Raw genomic sequence first — 21,258 nt, forward strand, 5'->3', positions numbered from 1 at the left:
CTTCCTTACTTTCCCGAAAAGATTTTTGCCCCGAGCTCCAGAAGTAGTTGGGACTGGGTGGGAAAACACCAATGTGCCAGTACACACAAACTCTGGTGATTCATCGTTACAGAACCGGCCTTCTCCCTCGCATCACATGCACAACAATGGAAATGTCTATCTGCTCTTCAGCTGACATGTTAACAGCGAGCAGGCCAATCTCCAACCCCACCACTCCAATTTTCTCTCCTCCTCTCCGAAAGGCACTATCATAACTTACAAGGGCAACAAGAGAGCGAGCTGAACTGCAGTATAAAGTGCTGTTACTTAAACTCTGCAGTCCATTATATGTCCTAAAAGTAGGACACCAAACCATCAATGGTGAGGCCACAGCATGGTTAACTTCTACAAGGGTCAGGTAAGTGTGCTGCTGCAACAATTAAAACATTCCTCATCCAGTCAGAAGTCTCATTCCAGGGAGCTGAGCACTAAATCAAGGTTGCACTTCAGTGCAGTACTGAGGGAGTGCTGCACGGTTGGAGGTGTTGCTTCTTTGGATGAAATGTTAAACCAATGCCATCTGCCCTCTTGGTGGATATAGTGGATCCCATTACAATATTGCAAATTGCTGGCAAGTTCTCCTTAGGTGCCCTGGCCAATATTTACGCCTCAGTCAAACGACTAAAGGCAAAGGATCTGGCCATATATCTCATTGCCATTTGGGCGACATCCTAAGGTCATGAAAGGGTGGAGTTATGTAGGGGGAACTTGTTGAATCTTCTTTGTTCGAAGTTCTTGTCCGATGACATACACTGAAAGCTATTGCTCCTGTCCCTCAGCAGTTTCAGTGACTGTGGACCTCTGGCAAGCCATGCTAGTATTTCCTCAAATAACACTCAACTGTAAAGCCAACATGATCCTCTCTTGTCACATGCAGTTTACATTTGAACATGCCTGGGTATCTCACATACACTCTGCTGCAAATGACCTGACCCCAACACGTGACACCCGATCAATGAAACCCCGGAAACCTTAGAGCCTTCAGCTATCTCAGCCCAAGCTCTGAAATCTCCTTCCTAAACCCCTCTGTCTCTTCCTCCTTCTCCTTTAAGACACTCCTTCAAACCTACTTTTTTTCCACCAGGCTCACCCTCCAACTTTGATTTGGTGTTAATTTTTGTCCAATTGCATTTTAGTTAAAAGGCACTACATAAATGCAAGCTTGCTGTCAACCATTACTGTTTTGGCCTTTCCTAAGTGGGCCTATGCTAAATAAATTCGATTCAGTGTAGATTTACGCCCCACATCTCGAATCCATGTAAAATGCCACCACAATTACAACAACCCGACTCCTTTACTCTGTCCTGCTCTTCCTAATGGGGAGGGCATTGACCCTTCAATTTGCTGTCGTGGGATCATCGGAAAATATATGACAAGCTTATTCAGGTCGTCCTTGCACATTAGAAGCAATGGGGGGGGGGGGGGGGGGTGGCTGCACTAGCACCTGGGGATGACATCGCTCAACACCTGGCCCCAGTTTGTGACATAATATCACAAAATTTGTTCTCTCTATAAAACACATGCATCTTACCTCCATGTTCTAACTCTGAATCGAGTTTAGTAAAACAGCAGCTAACAGAATAAATTAAAACCCGGGGATTCCTGGATCACCCAGACGGAGAAGGGAATGACTGCTCATAATCAGTTTGGGATAAGCAGCCTCCAGCAGCAGATAATAAGCGCCACTTGGGTTACCACGGCAACATTTCCAGGGACGTCCAGAATTCACACCAGTTGGACGACCCTCAACTTCTGGCGCCACAACTGCAGAGAGAAAGATTTGCAAGGAATGGGGTGTGGATTCATAAAAGCCAATGCTCAACAAACACCCATCAATCCCCAGATTGGGTCACCATTGATTATGGTCCTGCTTGCCAATTCTTTTTATCCCCCTCTCCACCCCACTCCTCAGCCACCTCCCATAGGAGCAGTCACTTCTTCTCCATAGATGCTCAAGTTAGCTCCACAGAGCGATATTTCAACATGGTTTGTTAATGGGTGAAGGTGACAAAGGCGTCTCCCTGTGTCCAAATCTTCACAAGTTAGTTCTCCTGCAGATTGCAATCCACCCACCAGGTTGAACGCGCTGTTCCTGTTGATTGCAAAAGCTGATTACAGGCCAGCCAGCCACAATGTTCGCTCTCCACTTGCTGTCCCCCATTATTGGGGGCAAGTCTCGCGTTCTTCCGCCTGTGGTTTGGTGAGAAGCAATCGCAACTCTGCTTTAGCACATTGTGCTCAAGTCTCTGGACTGGGAAACAATCTCTCAGCTGGCACTCCACAGTGTAGTGCTGAGATTGTGCTGCACTGTCAGTGGTGCTGCTTTTCAGATTAAACCAAGTCTCAATTTGGCCTCTCAGGTACACATGGTACTATCTTGAACAAGGATAGGGGAGCGTCCTGGCCAATATTTATCCCACAACTAACACTTCTAAAACCGATGAGTTAGTCATATTGCTGCTCTGGAAGAAGTGTACATTTCCTACATTAGAACATTACTTCAAATAAAAACGTCACTGGTTATAAAAGTGTGTTGAGATAATTCTCACTTAGACTGAATAAATATATAAATTGTGTACTTTTCCAGTTCACAAAAATGCCCAGCATTCAAGTTTTAGATTCAATGTCATAACCCTCTGCTCTTGCTCCATCAGTTCAATCAAGGTCTGATCTCTCTTGTGCTGAAACTATAGCTCCATGACCCTGTCCCCCACCCACAAGGTCAAGTCACCGGAGCAGGGCATTATCCAGCCAGTTCCCTTTTACTTCCTGCACTCCAGGAGTGAGGAGAGAGTCCCTCTCCTCCCTCTCCGCTGCAGCAAGCACACCTGTAAACAGCTCAACTCTGACTACTGGCAGAGTGCCAGGAAGCAGCCCTGAATGGCTCTACAACCGAAATATTTACACAACACACACCATTCAGTTCAGCCTCTTGTGTACTTGGCACTTCTCATAAGTGTCAAGTGCCGCAGCTCCTTAATTCCGTCAACTGGGAGCTGGACGACAACTAAGTAAACGGCAAACTCTGTTCACAAGTGGAGCAAGATGACAAAATACAAGTAGTACAAGAAAACCTAAAAAATAAGTCAAGGGTAGAATGGAAGTTTTTTTTAAAATCTGGAATGGGGAAAATAATGGGACTTGAGAGACAACGCTTCAAGAATTGACGGTTACTAACCCAAGAATGGAAGGCAAGTGCTGAGGAAATTGCAGGTGTATTAAGTCAGAATTTCCAAAAGCTCTGGAGGGTGGTATGATGGCAGAGTGCCTGGCAGAGTTCCAGGGACCCAGGGTCAATCCTAGCCTTGGGTGACTGTGTGCGGTTTGCATTTTCTCCCAGTGTTTGTGTGGGTTTCCTCCGGGTGCTCCGGTTTCCTCCCAAACTCCAAATATGTGCAGATTAGGTGGGTTGGCCATGCTAAATTGTCCCTTAGTGTCCCAAGATGTGGGTTAGGGGGAATAATGGGGTAAGTGTGTGGGGTTACGGGGATGGGTCTGGGTAAGATGCTCTGTTGAAGAGTCGGTGCAGATTAGAGGGGCTGAATAGCCTTTTCCTGCACTGTAGGGATTCTATGATTCAGGAATTATACCTTCAGATTGGAAAACTGCAAATATCACTCCATTATTTAAGAGGTGGGGATGAATGGAGAAGAGGAATAAAATGAGGTAACTACAGATCTGTCAGTTATGGAGGAGCGACTGGAATCTACCATTGGCTGAACACAAGGACAAGCAGGAGATGGTGAGTCAGCGTGGATTTGTGGCAAAACCGATGGACGACCAAAGCTCGGGCTTCCCTGGTGTCTTACGGCCCAGCAACCCCTTGGGTGAACGTGTCACTCGAGGACCAACTTTCAATAATACAGCAAAAAGACCAGAGTCCCTCTGCCAAAGTGAGAATTGCACCCAGATCCCAGCGGAACATCTCAAAAAGGTTTACAGGGACAGTCTCAATCCAGTTCTAGTGAAGACCGTCCACAGCGCAACACAACTTGCAATCGAGGGAGATTGCCCATTTAACTGTGCAGCTAAATCACTGGCATAAAGGGCAGGATTGCCCAAGCTCTGACTTTTTGTACACCCTGCAGTGTACTTTGGCAGCTCAGGGACAGGGCGCACTTCTATAGAAAGCTTAAATCCATATTTCCATAGATTGCTTCCTTTTTAAGTCAATGATGACTACCAGTTATTGGCATTCGGACTGAGGATGGGTCTTTTGGTGCAAGGGGCACTTACCCAAATCTCAAGATCAAAGGGTTTTACGAAGGCAAACTGCCCAAAGGAAGTAAAATAGGAGCGACTGGAGATGCCAAAAGGGATTGGCACTTGTAGCAAGTGCCTGTTGGGAAATCCTTGGGATTCTAGCCCGTCAGCCGCTTTCTACTGAAGTGAATGGATGGGAAAACCATAGGCTGCCTGACCAACTTAAAGAGTGCTCCCTGCAAACACTGCCATTCGCCAGGAGGGCTGGTTTGCAGGCATTCCTTCTGAGTGTAAACAGGTTCCAGTTACCTGGGCTTTAAAGACCACCCTAATGGGGTTTAATGGGGTGATATTCTAATGAAGTACACCAAATGGGGAACAAGAGGAGGGAGTTACATCAACAAGCCATCACAGCACTTGATGCTAAAATATGGGGGCATCGCAATGGAGTACACCTGCTCAAGGCAGCGACAAAGACAGCACTCACCTCATCTATACAACATCAGCCATTTTATATTCACTCCACCTCTCCCTCTCAGAGACGTTCAACTGGTTAATGATGCTCATCACATTCTGGGAGGTATCCTGAAATAAGAAAGTAATTTATCGTAATTCTTCTGCAACATTCCGTCCTGACTTTCAAATCAGTTACCAAGGTTGGAGCAATAGCCAAGTGAGGCAAAGAACAATGAGCACCCAGGCACAGTGGCTCAGTTTGCCTCAGCGGCAGAGGGTTGTGGGTTCAAATCGCACCCTGAAAGATGCAGGCTCAAAATTTAGGCACTTTTGTACTGAAGGAGTGCCGAGTTCCAGGTGAGAGGTTAAACCAAGGCCATAGTTTCCCCCCTCAGTTGGGTATAACCCTATCCAATATGCACCCCTAATAAACATCACTAAAACAAATCATCGCGGGAGCATGATATGCATAAACTGATTGCTGCATTTCCTGCGCTCTAACTGGCTACATTTCATTAACTGCAAAGGGGACAGGCCCAACATTGCGAAAGGCATTAGATACACATTTCTTTCATGCTGCCCTCTCGACAACCACTGACTGAACTCTCGGTAATTCATGGGAACCTGCAGGCAGAACTTCAGCCACCATGATCTACTGACAAAATATTAGAGAAAATTTAAAGCAACATACTCCAGTCATGAGAGTCAAGAGACAGGAAGGAGTGTACAAACCAATGCTGGAGAGATGATCAGAAGAAAAAAGTGAAGTTACATATCGGGTCAAAACGCAGTGGCCAACCAAGATATAGAATTACTCAGAATAATGTTGCCCAACCATAGGGCCCAAGAAGAGTGGAAGATATGCTGCATTACTCAGATGGTCAGAGGTAAGTGGAGTTGAAATCCATTCAACACTAAACGATCCAGAACATCTTACCTTGATCTACTCCTGCAAGTTAAAATCTTTTGTCCAGATAACATTTTCAGAGGTGTTTGCTGGTAGGGGTTAAGTGACAGCGTGAGGAACTGAATTATCATCACAGATAGTCAGGTAACTAGGGTGGAATCAAGGAGGCTGCCAAACCTCAAACAGAATGAGCTGGCTTAACAGCAGTAGAGATGCAACACATTTGGGGCAGTTAATTGGGTGTAGGGAGTGGGAAAGGAAAATTGAACAGTCCCATTCCAAATTCTTACCCAGTTACCTCTGGTAGAAAGCACAATGCGAACACAACACAGGCAGTGGTCCTGGGTTTCCTCCCTAGCAAACTGCCTAATAGCACTCATATACACTATCCACACAGGAAAGATTGTCACTTGGGGAGATACTCGAAGGCTGTTGGACTCAGAACTGAATGGGGCAATGAAAGGAAAAATGCCAGGCTGTCATTCTGGATTTAAACCAAATTGAGGAGAGGTGTTATACAGAGACTGCAACAATACTGCTATTTCAGTGACTAATCCAATCACTAAACATGAGCCCCAGGGCCTTTTCTTGGGAGGTTACAAAAACTTATTTTGCTGAGAAAAGATGGTGGCAAAATACAACTCAACAGCCCTTCAGTGGTACTGCAGTGATAAACCTCAGAAACCAGCACATTTAGCCATTGTCTTACATAGCACCTGATATAGTTAACTGCACATTTAGCCAAGGTCTCCAAAGAAGAAATTAAGGACTCAATGTGCCCAGCCATAACCTTAAGGTTGCCACATGTCTCGCTGGTGGTACAGAGTGCTCAATACCAAAAGAATCATTCAGAGGGGGTGTCAAGAGACAATTAGTCCACATCTGGGAAGGGACAGTGTTCACTTTGACGTGACCAAACATGCCGACTATTCATGGATCCACTAACCCAAGCTGCTGGTCACTCCACTGAACCAAGAATACCTCAATAACCTCTCAGATCCAAGGACCACTCATAGACCTGGCCATTTTGTTGCTGCAAATCAAAAGAGAAATTTTCTGATAACCGCTCGGCTGCAGAGAACAAGTGGCATTGATGCCCTTGGACACAGGAAGATCGAGTGAGAGCTCCTGTTCCTGGTGGCTACTGATAGGAGGGAGTTTATGATGGACTTCACCACTGACACGATCTAATAATGCTCCTACGCTCAAGTTCAAGAAGAATAGCTGTTTGAACTAGAGGTTGTAGGACTATTGGTACTTTATATAATCATTCATCAGCTTCAAGATAGGAAGAGAAAGGATCTGGGCAGAGAAAATGCAAAGATCAAACAATATGCTGAGGCATTCCTGCTCTGGATTGGCATTCAGCTCTCTATTGTCTGGTTAGCTGGATGCCCGATCTGACAATTTCCTGCATCCAGTCACAGAAGGGCCACCCCCTTTATTTTACAGATGCCCTCTCATGGTCTGCATCTGGGTCCAGACCTCATCGCTTTCAGAGGAACCTTTGAAGTGTAGTTACTGCTGTGCCATAGGAAGCGTGACAGTGCGGTGCACGACTTGGCTATCTCATAAACAACAACAAGGTCGAGACCAGATGATCCATTTTGTGATGCTCATTAGGGATAAATACAATGGATCATGCAGGATTCACCTCAGGACATCCTGACTTGCGACAGTTCTCACAGTTCACCAAGTTCTGTTCAGCTGGTAGAGTTAGGCTCAACTCATCTTGTTGAACAGGGGGGTGGGGGAAGGAGAAAGAGAAAGAAGGGATAAAACAATGGCAATGATTCTATTCCTGATCACTATCCCTGGTAGTTACTGCTGGAAAAGGTAGGGATGTCAGGGCAACGTCCAGTCCACATTCCCACATATATTATGGGCTCTCACAGTACTTGCCACAAGGCTGTTGGTGAGGTTTCGTTTCTGGCTGGGCCATTCTGCTAAAGTTAAGTGGGCGGTGGGCAGGGGGAGAGACTTCAAATTGGCCCAGACGTACCCAGCTTTCGTGACGCAGTCAAGTGGAATTATACTTCCACAAGAGCTAAATGCCCTCGGACCGGGATGAGAAAGGAACTGATACCAAATCACTGCAGTCAAACCTGTACACTCAGAGCAAACGGCTCTTTCAATGGCTCATTAACTTCATCTAATCTCCATCACAAATTCACTTGGTTGTTGCAAGTATCAAGGCTACTGGGCAGGTTTAGCATTCCTTACATTCACAGATCAGAGTTTTTTTCTCATTCTGACAATTATACTATAACTAGTGTCCACACAAGCTTGTCTAAGATTTCTAAATAAATTGTTCAAGAGTGACACTTCCTAAACCCCAAGCTGTGAGCAAAATGCAGTGAGTAACACGAAAGATGAAGCACACTGGAAAAAAAAAAATCACACAGTCCCGTCCAATGCAAGAATTCATTACTCAGGCCAGGAATAATTCACCTTGAATCGCACCAGTCACTCACCTGGTTCTGCACAGTGCAATGCAGCACAACTTTGTGGATAGGACTGCAAAGTAAAACAGAGCCTGGGCCTACCACCTCGAGGAGGCATCTCCCTGCATCTTCTCCACCCCCACCCCACCCCCTTCCCGACCCAATCCACAGCTGTCAGAAGTGCAGTAAAACCAGGGAGCAGAGGCAAGTGGGGCCCTGGCAGAGCTGGAAGGTGGTGCAGGCTGACATCACAAGCAGTTAATGCAAGCCGATAATCACTGGCTTGCTTGGGATCTCATCTACAAGTGTCTACAGTTCAAAATGAATTATAGTGCTTTGGGATGTTTCAGAGGGTGATACAGGGGATTTCACCCTCCGTGACCCCTGTAAAGCAGCTCTGTGGTGAGCAAAACCCAGAGAGATCAGAGGATCTGAAACTCTAGTGCTAGCTACTAAATAAAAAAATAAAGCACTGCCACTTCAGAACTGGGACAACAGATTGTTGAGCCTGACCAAAAGATCCTTTACCAAAGACACAAGTGGTCTAACCATCGTGAGCTCCTGTTTTAATGACAGAATGGTCTCCAGTCATTAAAAGGCATAAAATTGTGTGACGCTTCTCCAGTGCTGACAGGCAGGGACAATGCTGCAAATCAGTAAAAGTGAACCTAGTTTGTCAAAGGAACAGGACACTTTGAACTCCGTATAGGAATGCGTCAAAATGAACATGGGCACCTCCTTTAAACAGGTGAGTTTGACATCTTTCTAAATGCTACACCCACATTCACATCCCAACCTCACTAGCTTAAACCTAATCCACATGGTTTACCACCTCCAGACTTAATTGCTACAATACAAACTTGAGCTCATCCAAAATTTCCTCATCCTCCCCTTCAAAATCACCCAAAAAGTTCCATTGAAGCACCACTCCAAAACTCAGATGCACTCTGCCTCATCCACAAATCCTGCAATGCTTTTAATTCATTTTAGCTCAACAACCTCCTCGACCCTGTGTCCTATCTTCCTTCAGCTCAGGGCTCCTGCACACCCCACTCAAACTGTTCCAGTGCTTTCAGAAGTCCCGTTTCTCTGGAACACCTTCCCAGAACTCCTCCCCAACCTAGTCAGCCATACTCTCCATCAAAATATCCAACTCCTCCAATCACACTGGCTAGCCACTTTCTTCCCCTAACAACCATGGGACATTTAACCATGCGGCACGGTAGCACAGTGGTTAGCACTGCTGCTTCACAGCTCCAGGGACCTGGGTTCGATTCTCGGCTTGGGTCACTGTCTGTGTGGAGTTTGCACATTCTCTTCATGTCTGCGTGGGTTTCCTCCGGGTGCTCCGGTTTCCTCCCACAGTCCAAAGATGTGCGGGTTAGGTTGATTGGCTATGCTAAAATTGCCCTTAGTGTCCTGGGATGCGTAGGTTAGAGGGATTGGTAGGTAAATATGTAGGGGTATGGGGGTAGGGCCTGGGTGGGATTGTGGTCGGTGCAGACTCGATGGGCCGAATGCCCTTTCTCTGTGCTGTAAGATTTCTAAGATTTATCTACATCAAAGGGTGCATAGTTAATTTTATTTTTATGCAAGTGTGGGCATCACTGGCTTGGCCAACATCCCCAATTGCCCAAGATGGTGGTAGTAAGTTGCCTTCCTGAAACACTGCAGTCCATGTGGTGTAGATGCACACACAGTGCTGTTAGCGAGGGAGTCCCAGGATTTTTGACCCAGCAACAGAGATATTTCCAAGTCAGGATGGTGAGTAACTTGGAAGGGAGCTTCCAGGTGATGGTGTTCCCAGGCATCTGATATCCATATCCTACTAGAGGGTAGTGGTTGCAGGTTCAGAAGGTGCCATCATTGCTGTGGGAACCTGGCACACAGGATAGGTGTGGCAGAAACAAGATTTAATCTTCCTCGGTGAGAAAATGAGCCACAAGAGAGGTTTGAGCCCTGGATCTGAGCTTGAAAGACAGTGGGCCTCAAGGGGTACTGCAGACAAAAAACTCCACCAACCAGCCTGGGTAGCTCCGAGTTGGGAAAGTGTACACACATCTGGATGGGGCTGGAGTCCAACATGTGCAGAACTGGGTCAATTCCAAACAGTCGAAAGACCTGCTGGAAGCCCAGTGGTTCACGGGGGGTGGGGAGGGAGAGAGCCAACTAGGGAGAAAATGCGTTTGCTCACTGGATTCATCGAGAGCGCCCTGTCCCCTCAAGAGTCCCGCGAAAATCCATCGCCGCTCATCCAGCATTAAATAAGTGAAACAATATGCGGGCATGGGGCAAAGGGCAACGCTGTTTCCGAATGGAAAAAAAAGCACGTTCAAAATTAGTCGGATCCGTATCTCACGCGCGCACGGCTCGTTTAAAGTCGCAACAAAAAAAAATATTTGGCGAGAGGATGCCCGATTATTTGGAGAGTTGGGGGAGGGGGGGCACACAATTCATGGGAGAAAAACCAGGGGACGATTTAGCAATGAAGTTTGCGTCCAGTGCAAGCATCCAAAGGGCTGGGATCTGTGCAGAAAGGCGCGCGTCTGTTGTGATTTGAACCGTACGGCTGAGTCCTACAGGGAGGGGTGGGATTTACAAGTATAAAGCCCAGACTCTCAGCACCCACCATGCTGGCTGCTTTCCTTTCCCCTTTCGGTTTCACCTTCCCCTCTTTTTTCAGTTATTTGTCCTCTGCCCCACTCTTGATGCTACACTTTGTTTGACTCTTCGAAAGGAGAGAGAGAGGGGGGGGCGAAAGAAGCATGGAAAGGCCATAAGCCGGAAGAAAGGCCTGCTGCAACTGAACTTAACAAAAGTGGCGCACTTCAGTCAAAGCTCCATAAACATGCAGAATCTCGTTTTGATTAGAAAGGGTGGGAAATCGTTTTTTTTTAAATAATAAAAGGGCTTTGAAAATAAAGCCCTTCAATTCATCTCTGCGACAGATAAACAAAACTGAAACCCACCCACAGCGCAAGAGATCGATTAGACGGGGAGAGACGGTGCCCCTTCTTCCCACGTGTTTGCGCCTCTGCCGCGATCAGCCCGAAACTTACAAGCCGTGGAAGTTACAATGTCCGGACGTTCCAAAATGGAACGCGGGACGGCAACAATGTATCGAGCGCTGGAACCTCGGCTACCGCAACGTTCCATCCCCGCTCGGCGCCTCCATTCATAAACCCCACTCACACCCAACAGACAGGCTGGGGAGAGGGGGGGGGGGGTATTCAGACTTTCCTCACCGCCTTTTTTTCCAATAACCACTCCGGCCGTTCCCCCCTCGTGTTCCTCAACATCCGACTCTCAAGGCTTCCTTCGAGTTCTTTTTAATTCGTTTCATCGTAAATTTTCTCATGCAGAATGTAGCCACACACAAACAAAAAAAAATTGCTCAAGCCACATGGAAATGTAGACACAGATTGTGTGGCTGCAAAATAGTAAGAGAGAGGGAGGAGAGGGAGGAGGGGTAAAAAGCCGTGATGTCACGGGACTTACCAATCAGTATGCAAACAGGAGGAAAAAAAAATCCGGTCGGTTCCCATTTAATTTCATGGTTTCTTGATGCAAGCCTTCCCGACCTCGGGAAAGAATTGTGAACTGCATGTTCCTCTTTTTTAAAAAACCCACAAGCTGCAAGCCCGAAAGCTTTTAAAAAGGGTTGTTAATGACTAGCCCGGTCCCCCCTCTCTCTCCCAGTACTCCACAGAAAAAACAAAAAAAAGTTAGCCTGTAGGAGAATCGTTAGGAGCAGCTCGTGTGAACATGGATGGCTGAATAGACAACAACTTCGTTTTGTTTTTTAAGTTGTTAAAATACTGCCAGTGTTATTTGCACCCACCTTCAGGGGTAATTTTTTTATTCTCGAGCCCGTTTTGTAGCCACCCCGGGAGGGAAACTATGAGAAGCCTTCTTAACCATTCATTTGCCGAATTTAAACTGAAATCTCTCAGCCGCCCTAGTGCTTCCTTTCCACAGGGCGCCGCTTGAACAGGGAGGCTTGAGGAGCCCCGCTGACATCTTAAAAGCATTTCATTTCCCCGCCCTCGTTAAATGGTGTGTTTTAATTCAGGCTCGCCCGCAGCATTTCCAATTGCTCTCACCAGCAGAGAGAACAGACTCTGTTCCCACTCGAGCCCTTGCTGAAACCGGGGGGGGGGGGACACACTCCCAACATTGAACTGTAACAAGAGAGGAGGGAAAAATACTCCTTTGAACATAAAATGTTTACAGCCGTCTGGAACAAATGTGTTTTACAAGATGGAGCGACCCAGCAAGAAATCCAGCATTTTTTTTAAACCAAAAAAGGGACAACCACTTCTGGGAAATTACATAAATGTCGTTTGGGAAACAAACATTCGTTGATAAAATGTGATTTGCACACACCATCATTTGAAATCTCAGCTTATCTGCAAACAGAATATAAGAACAAAGGACCACTTTTCAATGCGAGAGTCACTGGAAGAGGAACATAGATTGCAACCGTTTATCTTTAAACGGAGTTGGTCAAATTAGAACCATTTCATCGCCCCTGAAAAAAGTTTTTGGCGCGTTGAAATAAAGACAGCTACAAAGGCATTCCTGCTGCTGCTGTCGGTGGCTTTTCTACAGCGAGATGGGAAACAGGGTGGAGGGGGGAGAGCACTCGGTTGAAATGATTCTCAGGCCACATTCAGAGGGACATCAGGCCTAACGGGGTTAAAACTTGGTGTGCTTTGTCTCAAGTTCAGAAGAATGAGCGATGAACTAACCAAGGTGACTCGAAATGAAAACGAAAATAAATGAATTCAATGGGTTAGCTAAAGTAAAATCTATTTCCAATTGCATGGGAATCCAGAACAAAGGGGGGGGGGAGCATAATTTTAAAATGAGAGCAGTGAAACGAGAGAAAAAAACACTTCTTTCACAGAAAGGTAGAGTGGAAATTTTGGAACTCTCCAAAAAAGATGGGTGAATTGGAGCTTCAAAAATAAACTACCTTATATTAAGCTGCTCTTTCTCTACACCCTAGCTATGACTGTAACACTCTATTTTGCACCCTCTCCTTCTCTGCTATGTACACTGGACTGGTATGCTTTGTCTGTCCAGTGCAAGAAACAATACTTTTCACTGTGTACCAATACATGTGACAGTAATAAATCGAATCAAAGTGATGTGGGCCAAAAAGTACCGGGTACAGATCAGCAATGGTATTAACTGAAGGATCGAACAGACTGAAGGGGCTGAATGGCTGACTTCCTTTGCTGTGTTACCAGACTCAGGCGAAGCATACAAGTGGCACCAGCTGAATTCATACTGTCCATTTCTAGGAGTGTACCGCCCCAACTAGTCCTTAACTTCAGGGATGGGTCTGGGGCCCACAAATACATCCTTGAAAACACGGGTGCTGGCAGGGCAGCTACTTCTATCACCTTCAGTATCAACAGGGGCACACTTAGGACTAGTGTAACCGGCTCCGATTTCAGTCAAAAGTAGCTCTCCTGAACCGGCAGACGACTGCTGCGGACGTTCAGTACACGCTGGGAGTGAAGGATGGTAGCATCTAAGAAATTGAGAATTTGCATGTCACGTCTGGCATAATAACATAGCCAAGAATGGAGTAAAAACTCTCTCTGCTTTGCCCCAACCTCTCCACTCGGGCACCTTTCCCTCCCTGCCAGGCTACATGATGCAGAGTGAGATTTTCTGCCATTCCAATGTAAACAGCACATTTCTCAAACCAGGCCGGGTTTTTATATTCTTTCATGGGATATGGGCATTGCTGGCTGGGCCAGCATTTATTGCCCATCCCTAATTTCCCTTGAGGCATTTAAGAGCCAACCATAGATCTGGAATCGCATGCAAACCAAGTAAGAATCTCAGATTTCCTTCCCTAAAGGACATTTGTGAACCAGATGGATTTTTACAACAACATGGTCATCGTGAGACTTTTAATTCCAGATTTTTATTCAATTCAAATTTTACCACCTACTCTGGTGGGATTTGAACCCGGTGTCCAGAGCACTATCCTGGGTCTCTGGATTACTAGTCCAATGACAATACCACTACGCCACTGCCTTGCCTATTGTCCCTATGAGATGGGATTCCCAAAGAGGGGCAGCTTTTTTTCGGCTATCGTACACCTGCCCAGTAGGAATTGGATGGACACTGTCCAAACCTATTTAAAATACAACTGGCAGACACAGGAGACTTTTAGCCCATTGGTCAGGGATGGGTTTGCCATCCATCTCATGCATAACAGCTGAAGACAGATAATTCTGCCTCCATTAGCTTGGGGAAGGAAACAAGAACTGTTCTACCATTCCAATAAGCATCCCTGATGGGACAAGAAGAGGCACATCCACCTGACACAAATGTTCTGCTTGATGTCAGATTCCGAGCTGTAGCTCTGAGATGAAGGTTGAACCCTGCACCTTCCAATTCAAACGGTGAGGTGGGGAGAGAGAAGTGCCCCACCACTAACTCAAAGATTTGTTCCAGGACAGTTTAAAATCATTACCTATTTCCCTCTAGTTTTATATCATCCAAAGTTCTCACTCCAACTATACCAACCAGGTTGGAAAGGACAAAGGTCTCTTGAGGAGGTGCTGTTAGTTTCATCGCAGTTCAAATCCCACCTGGTTACCAATGTGCTTCACTGCAATCCGAGTAATAAAACTTTGGCCACCAAACCAGCTATGAGAACGCTATCTCCATGAGAGCAAAGGTACAGGAAATCAAAGGAAGGGTTAAAAATTGATCTGAATGAACAATAGTGACTGGAGCTGGGTGTCCAATTATACATGTACTCATATGTTGGATGGGACAATGGTTTTGGACTTAAGTTTAAGTTTATTTATTAATGTCACAAGTAGGCTCACATTAATACCAATGAAGTTACTGTGAAAATCCCCGAGTCGCCACACTCCGGTGCCTGTTCGGGCACACTGAGGGAGAATTTAGCACGGCCAATGCATCTAACCAGCACGTCTTTCAGACTGTGGGAGGAAACCGGAACACCCAGGGTGGCACAATGGCACAGTGGTTAGCACTGCTGCCTCACAGCGCCAGGGACCCAGGTTCAATTCTGGTCTCAGGTGACTATCTGCGTGGGTTTCCTCTGGGTGCTCCGGTTTCCTCCTACACTCCAAAGATCTACGGATTAGGTTGATTGGACATGCTAAATTGCCCCCTTAGTGTCAGGGGGACTAGCAGGATAAATACATGGGGTTACAGGGATAGGGCCTGGGTGGGATTGTTGGCAGTACAGGCTTGATGGGCTGAATGGCCTCCTTCTGCACCGTAGGGATTCTATGAGAACACGGAGGAAACCCACGAGGATATGGGGAGAACGTGCAGACTCTGTACAGACAGTGACCCAAGCTGGGAATCGATCCCGGGTCCCTGGCGTTGTGAGGCAGCAGCACCACTGTGCCACCATGCTTATCAGCTCTGACAAAGATAGACACAAAAACATCGTTAGTGACCTTCGATTCATCGAAAGAGATGATATTTGTCTTGTTTTATAATTACAGAAAAGTATTGAGTAGAAACATTCATTGTAATGGGTTTTTTTGTTTGTTTGTTGTTTGTTTCATTATGAAGAAAATTATTGCCCTCTCTGAACAAAATCTGTCCAATTTTCAATTTGCCTTACCCTGCTGATCCTCATCCGCCACCTCAACAACTGTTTTTAAGATGGCTGTGGGAGTGGGGGGGTGGAGGGTGGAGAAGAGAGAGAGAAAGAGAGATGAGAGAGAGAGAGTTCCTTTACCCTGACATCAGCCCTGACTGATCCACCTTTAATTTAAAAGTTCCGCCAACTTCTTCTGGATTCTCCCACCTGTGAAAATCGGCTCTTTCAATCGATAAGATATCAAATCATTTAATCATTTTAAAAGTCAGCTAACAACGACTGACATAGAATCACATCTATTATCAGTGATTTTACAACCACTGTAAAGATTAACTACTGCACCAACTTTGATATACTCCCTTGGTTATCCATCCAACAGGAAGGGCTTCACATCTCGTGAAGTTACAGAATGGGAATGAATCCGAACATTGCAGGGACAAAAAAGGTCATCTACTCACTTTGTTAGCAGTTAGATAGGAGTTCAGGTGTTTCTACTGTGTCGGTGCAGACTCGATGGGCAAAGGGCCTCTTCTGCGCTGTATGTTTCTCGGATTCTACGAATTAACTGTCTGATAGACACCAATTTCCCCAAAAGTAGGCTTTGGATAGAACCAAAAGCTGCAGCCATGCGAGGGAAAATATCCCATTAGATCCCCAACTGGGAAGTAATCTGCCCTGAAGTTACAATTTAAAGTTGCAATGTGTGTGCGTGTGTACGTGTTTGTGTGTACATTTGTGTGTCTGGTCCCAATAACCAGCATGTACAGAGTGTAAATTGGTACAATATGCAGCCACCACAGGTGAGTCAACCCAGCTTCCATCCCTGGTGTTGCTGGAGATGGTAAATCTCAAGTCAGGGTGGCAGAAAGGTAATGACTGGTTAATATGGTAATGAAAAGACAAGGTTTCTATTACTGAGCATTATTGGCAGCACTTGCAGGAAAAAGGCATGTATGTGGAATTTGGGAGGCAATACAATTGAAGAATCACCCCCTCATGGTCAAACAGTTTGCCAATGCTCACTCTAATGGTCACATGGACAGGGTCGTACTGCAGCATCAGGCTCATGATCACCAGAGTTCAGGGAAATAAATTAGCATTACAAAACTCTGTTCACTGAAATCTGAAATGATACATTACCCTGGGGATCTTATTCCTCTGCTATGTTTGCACCAGAATTTCCATTTCAAATATCTAGTCTCAGCATTAAAAACTTTCAGGTAAGATTTGATGCAGAACTAAGCTCCCTTACTTTACGCCCAACTCAATTCTTACTGAGTCAATGAAACATTTTCCCATTTTCAGCACCAGCTATCCTGTGATCCATGCAGGATTGCCAAATGGTGTTGAATTAGGTAACAACTTTGTCTGCTGCTCTGTGCTGTCACAGCCTTGACCTGATACTGAACACCATGCATTGAACCCATATCCAGGAAGGAGAAAGACCAGTGTTCAACTCTCATGCTGTTCTGTTACCTTCCAAATATATAACTGGAAATTTTACTAAAAATTCTTTAGGATTTGTGGACGAAAGTGAAATGGGCTTGTATCCATTTTGGAAGTCCTGTGGATCAGGCTTCTCAGCCAGAAGTTCCAGGTTCAAGTCCCACTTCAGGACTTGTTGGCTGTGGAAGGTATATACATGTCATGACCAAACAACTTGATAATCAACCTGCTAATCCTTCCAACAGACCCACGGCAGGTGATACGAGCGGGAGAAATTCCTAGTCAGCCATTCTTGAAACTGAATGGATTCCCCCAGTTGTAACCACTTGTCTCTCTCTCTCAAGATTCCTACGGTCCCTTAATCACAGGCTATAGCTAATAAAGAAGGAGGTATCCATTTTCTGGAGGTCTTGTGACACATTGGTTAGTGTCTGTGCCTCTGAGCCAGGAGCTTTGGGTTTTAGTCCCACCCCAGGACTTAGTGGTCAAGGAAGGTGCATTAACAACATGGTCAAACAGGTTGAGTGTGTCAACCTGCAAATCCTTCCAAACACACCAATGACAGGCGGTAAGAACGGGAGAGACTCTTGGTTAGCATGTTTGACGTGGAGTGGTGCCCCTCAAGCTATAAGCCCCCGGTGATAGACTAGCGACCTCTCGGGAATTAGTATCTATGGAAACAGATGAAAGTTTGCTTTAGTGCACCATTAGGTGGGGGAGAGAATTGGATTGGAATCCATTTTCTGCTGTCTTCAAGTGGCTAGCTGGTGGTACAATCTCAACACTACAGCACTGGAATGTCAGATGTCTCACCCAATGCTGGAGAACCACTCTGTTTCTCACCTGCTAGATGCTGGCAGCCCTGCTGAGTTTTTCCAGCACCCTCTATTCTTGCTGGAGAACTTCACGTCTTTTGGCAGCATTGCGTCCTGAATTAGTATTTCCAGGACAAGTTTCACCTTAAAATGTCAGCTTTGCATACTCATGAAGAGTGCATAGTTCTCTCTCCATGAAAAAACTAGTTGGCCATTTAAGGACTCTGAACATTCAGGCACAGCGACCCTCTTCCCACTACCCTACAGCTACATCGAGCAAAAACATTTGTTGTCAACTATTTTGCCATTTAAATCTTCTAACCATTATCATTGTACTTCAAAATAAAATCCATCAATTGCATTTGTTGTTCCTATTTTATATTCATCCAATGGAATTAAAATTAATCAATCATGGAATTTAGGATGATTTAGGCAGTACGGTGGCACAGTGGTTAGCACCGCTGCCTCTCAGCACCAGGGACCTGGGTTTGATTCCAGCCTTGGGAGACTGTCTGTGTGAAGTTTGCGGGTTCTCCCCATATCTGCATGGGTTTTCTCCGGGCGCTCCGGTTTCCTCCCATAGTCCAAAGATACGCGGGTTAGGTTGATTGGCCATGCAAAATTGCCCCTTAGAGTTAGGGAGATTAGGAGGGTAAATACATGGGAGATAGGGCCTGGGTGGGATTATTGTCAGTGCAGGCTTGATGGGCTGAATGGTCTCCTTCTGTACTGTAGAGATTCTATGATTCTATGAAAAATAGGCCATCCAGCCCACTCACCTGCTGCTAGCTCATTAAATTCCAACAACACTAATCCATTTCCCCACCATGCCCTCAAATCCTTTATTTTCAAATACTAACCTAATTCTCATTTAGAACAAAAGCAAATTGAAGATTATGGAGCTTTGCCCATTGATAGCAGTAGATAGAAATGGTGAAGAATGAGCATACAATTCTCTGGGCGTAGATGGCAGCCATCACATGTCCATTTGTTTTTATGTTGTTGCCAGGAGCACTGACTTATAAAATGATCCTGCAGTCTCTGTGTCAGTAGACATTTGTATATAAAAAAACAAACAATCTTGAGTTTACATAACACCACCTCCTGCCCATGACTGCCCCCTTATCACCCCTGCGTCCCATTTACAGCACATTCCATTTAATGCCATTGAAGAAGTTTTGATATGTAATCACTGACTGCCCATGCTTGCCGACAATTCTCGTGCAGAAACATCGCTCAAACGATGAAGACACGGAATGAGCAGTGAATTTGTTATGGGTGGTGTTGTTTTAGGGAGGCATATTGGTTAGGATATCAAGAGCTCTCCCACTCCTCTTCAAATACTGGCAATAACGTTTGAAGCTGGCCCCTCTAAATTTTAATTTTCTTTTCATCAACAAAACCGCTACACTCAAACAGCAGAAGTTTTACATTGCTGTAATGCATGCACCTATCATACATTCAAATGTTTTGACACACAGCAGCACTTCCTGTATGTATCATATTCACGTTCGGTATCAACTTCCAATAATAGCACCATGAATATAAAATTGTGCATCAATCCACTACGGACAATGCCAAAGGAGATCTTCTAGCTAGAACACTGAAGATTCCTAACTCACAGACCACAATCAGTAAGGATAGGCAATAACACCTCCTCCACAATCATCCTCAACATGGGTGCCCCCAAGGCTACATTCTCAGCCCCCTACTATACTCCTTATACACCTATGACTGTGTGGCCAAATTCCCCTCCAACTTGATTTTCAAGTTTGCTGACGACATCACCGTAGTGGGTCGGATCTCAAACAATGAGGAGACAGAGTACAGGAATGAGATAGAGAATCTGGTGAACTGGTGCAGCAACAATAATCTCTCCCTCAATGTCAACAAAATGAAGGAGATTGTCATCGACTTCAGAAAGTGCAGTGGAGAACATGCCCCTGTCTACATCAACGGGGATGAAGTAGAAAGGGTCGAGAGCTTCAAGTTCTTAGGTATCCAGATCACCAACAACCTGTCCTGGTCCCCCCCATGCCGACACTATAGTTAAGAAAGCCCACCAACACCTCTACTTTCTCAGAAAGCTAAGGAAATTTGGCATGTCAGCTACGTCTCTCACCAACTTTTACAGATGCACCATAGAAAGCATTCTTTCTGGTTGTATCACAGCTTGGTATGGCTCCTGCTCTGTCCAAAAAGCAAGAAACTACAAAAGGTCTAGAATGTAGCCGAATCCATCACGCAAATCAGCCTCTCATCCATTGACTCTGTCTACACTTCCCGCTGCCTCGGCAAAGCAGCCAGCATAATTAAGGACCCACGCACTCCGGACATTCTCTCTTCCACCTTCTTCCGTCGGGAGAAAGATACAAAAGTCTGAGGTCACATATCAACCAACTCAAGAACAGCTTCTTCCCTGCAGCCATCATACTTTTGAATGAACCTACCTCGTATTAAGTTGATCTTTCTCTACACCCTAGATATGACTGTAACACTACATTCTGCACCCTTTCCTTTTCTATGAATGGTATGCTTTGTCTGTATAGCACACAAGAAACAATACTTTTCACTATATTCTAATCCATGTGACAATAATCAATCAAATCAAAGAAAGTAAAATGGGAAAGACTTGCATCTATAGAGCATTTTTCATGACTACCAAACGTTTCAAAGCATTTTATAGCCAATGAAATACTTTTAAAGCATAGTATGGGAGAGAGTGGCATAGTGGTAGTGTGATTGAACTAGTAATCCAGAGGCTCAGAATCGTGCTGTGGTGCGACTCAGGCGGCACGGTAGCACAGTGGTTAGCACTGCTGCTTCACAGCACCAGGGACCCAGGTTCGATTCCTGGCTTGGGTCACTGTCTGTGTGGAGTTTGTACATTCTCTCCGTGTCTGTGTGGGTTTCCTCCGGGTGCTCTGGTTTCCTCCCACATTCTGAAAGACGTGCTGGTTAGGTGCATTGACCCAAACAGGCGCCGGATTGTGGCGACTAGGGGAATTTCACAGTAACATCATTGCAGTGTTAATGTAAGCTTTACTTGTGACTAATAAATAAACTTTATTTTTACTTTGGTAGGGTTGCCAATCGTGATTAAATGTATTTCTGGAGTTTTCATCACACGATTTTCCCCTGCATTCCGGCCATTAGTCAGCCAACGCATCCATCATTGTGATCTTTCTATGCCAATTGGAAAGCAAATAAGCTCATCAGCCAATTGAAACATGCTCGACTGTCAGCCAGTTTTTTTTCCTCTATGTTCACCGTTTTTATATCTGGTAAACAAAAGTATTCATAGAAAATGACAAAGAGTCTCAATGATTTATC

General features: G+C 45.4%; 1 long non-coding RNA gene across 1 annotated transcript in view; it reads right to left on the bottom strand.

The window, feature by feature from the left end:
* LOC144491435 (uncharacterized) overlaps nt 1–11,501 on the bottom strand; it is a 30,969-nt gene extending 19,468 nt beyond the window's left edge. The window contains exons 1-2 of the long non-coding RNA XR_013497444.1: nt 11,295–11,501; nt 4,730–4,827 (exon numbers count right to left, since the gene is read on the bottom strand). This is a non-coding gene — a long non-coding RNA (uncharacterized LOC144491435). The remainder of the gene's footprint in view (nt 1–4,729; nt 4,828–11,294) is intronic.
* Between the last annotated feature and the right edge of the window lie 9,757 nt (nt 11,502–21,258).

The sequence above is a fragment of the Mustelus asterias genome, chromosome 3, assembly GCF_964213995.1.
Source record: "Mustelus asterias chromosome 3, sMusAst1.hap1.1, whole genome shotgun sequence".
Classification (NCBI taxonomy): Eukaryota; Metazoa; Chordata; class Chondrichthyes; order Carcharhiniformes; family Triakidae; genus Mustelus; species Mustelus asterias.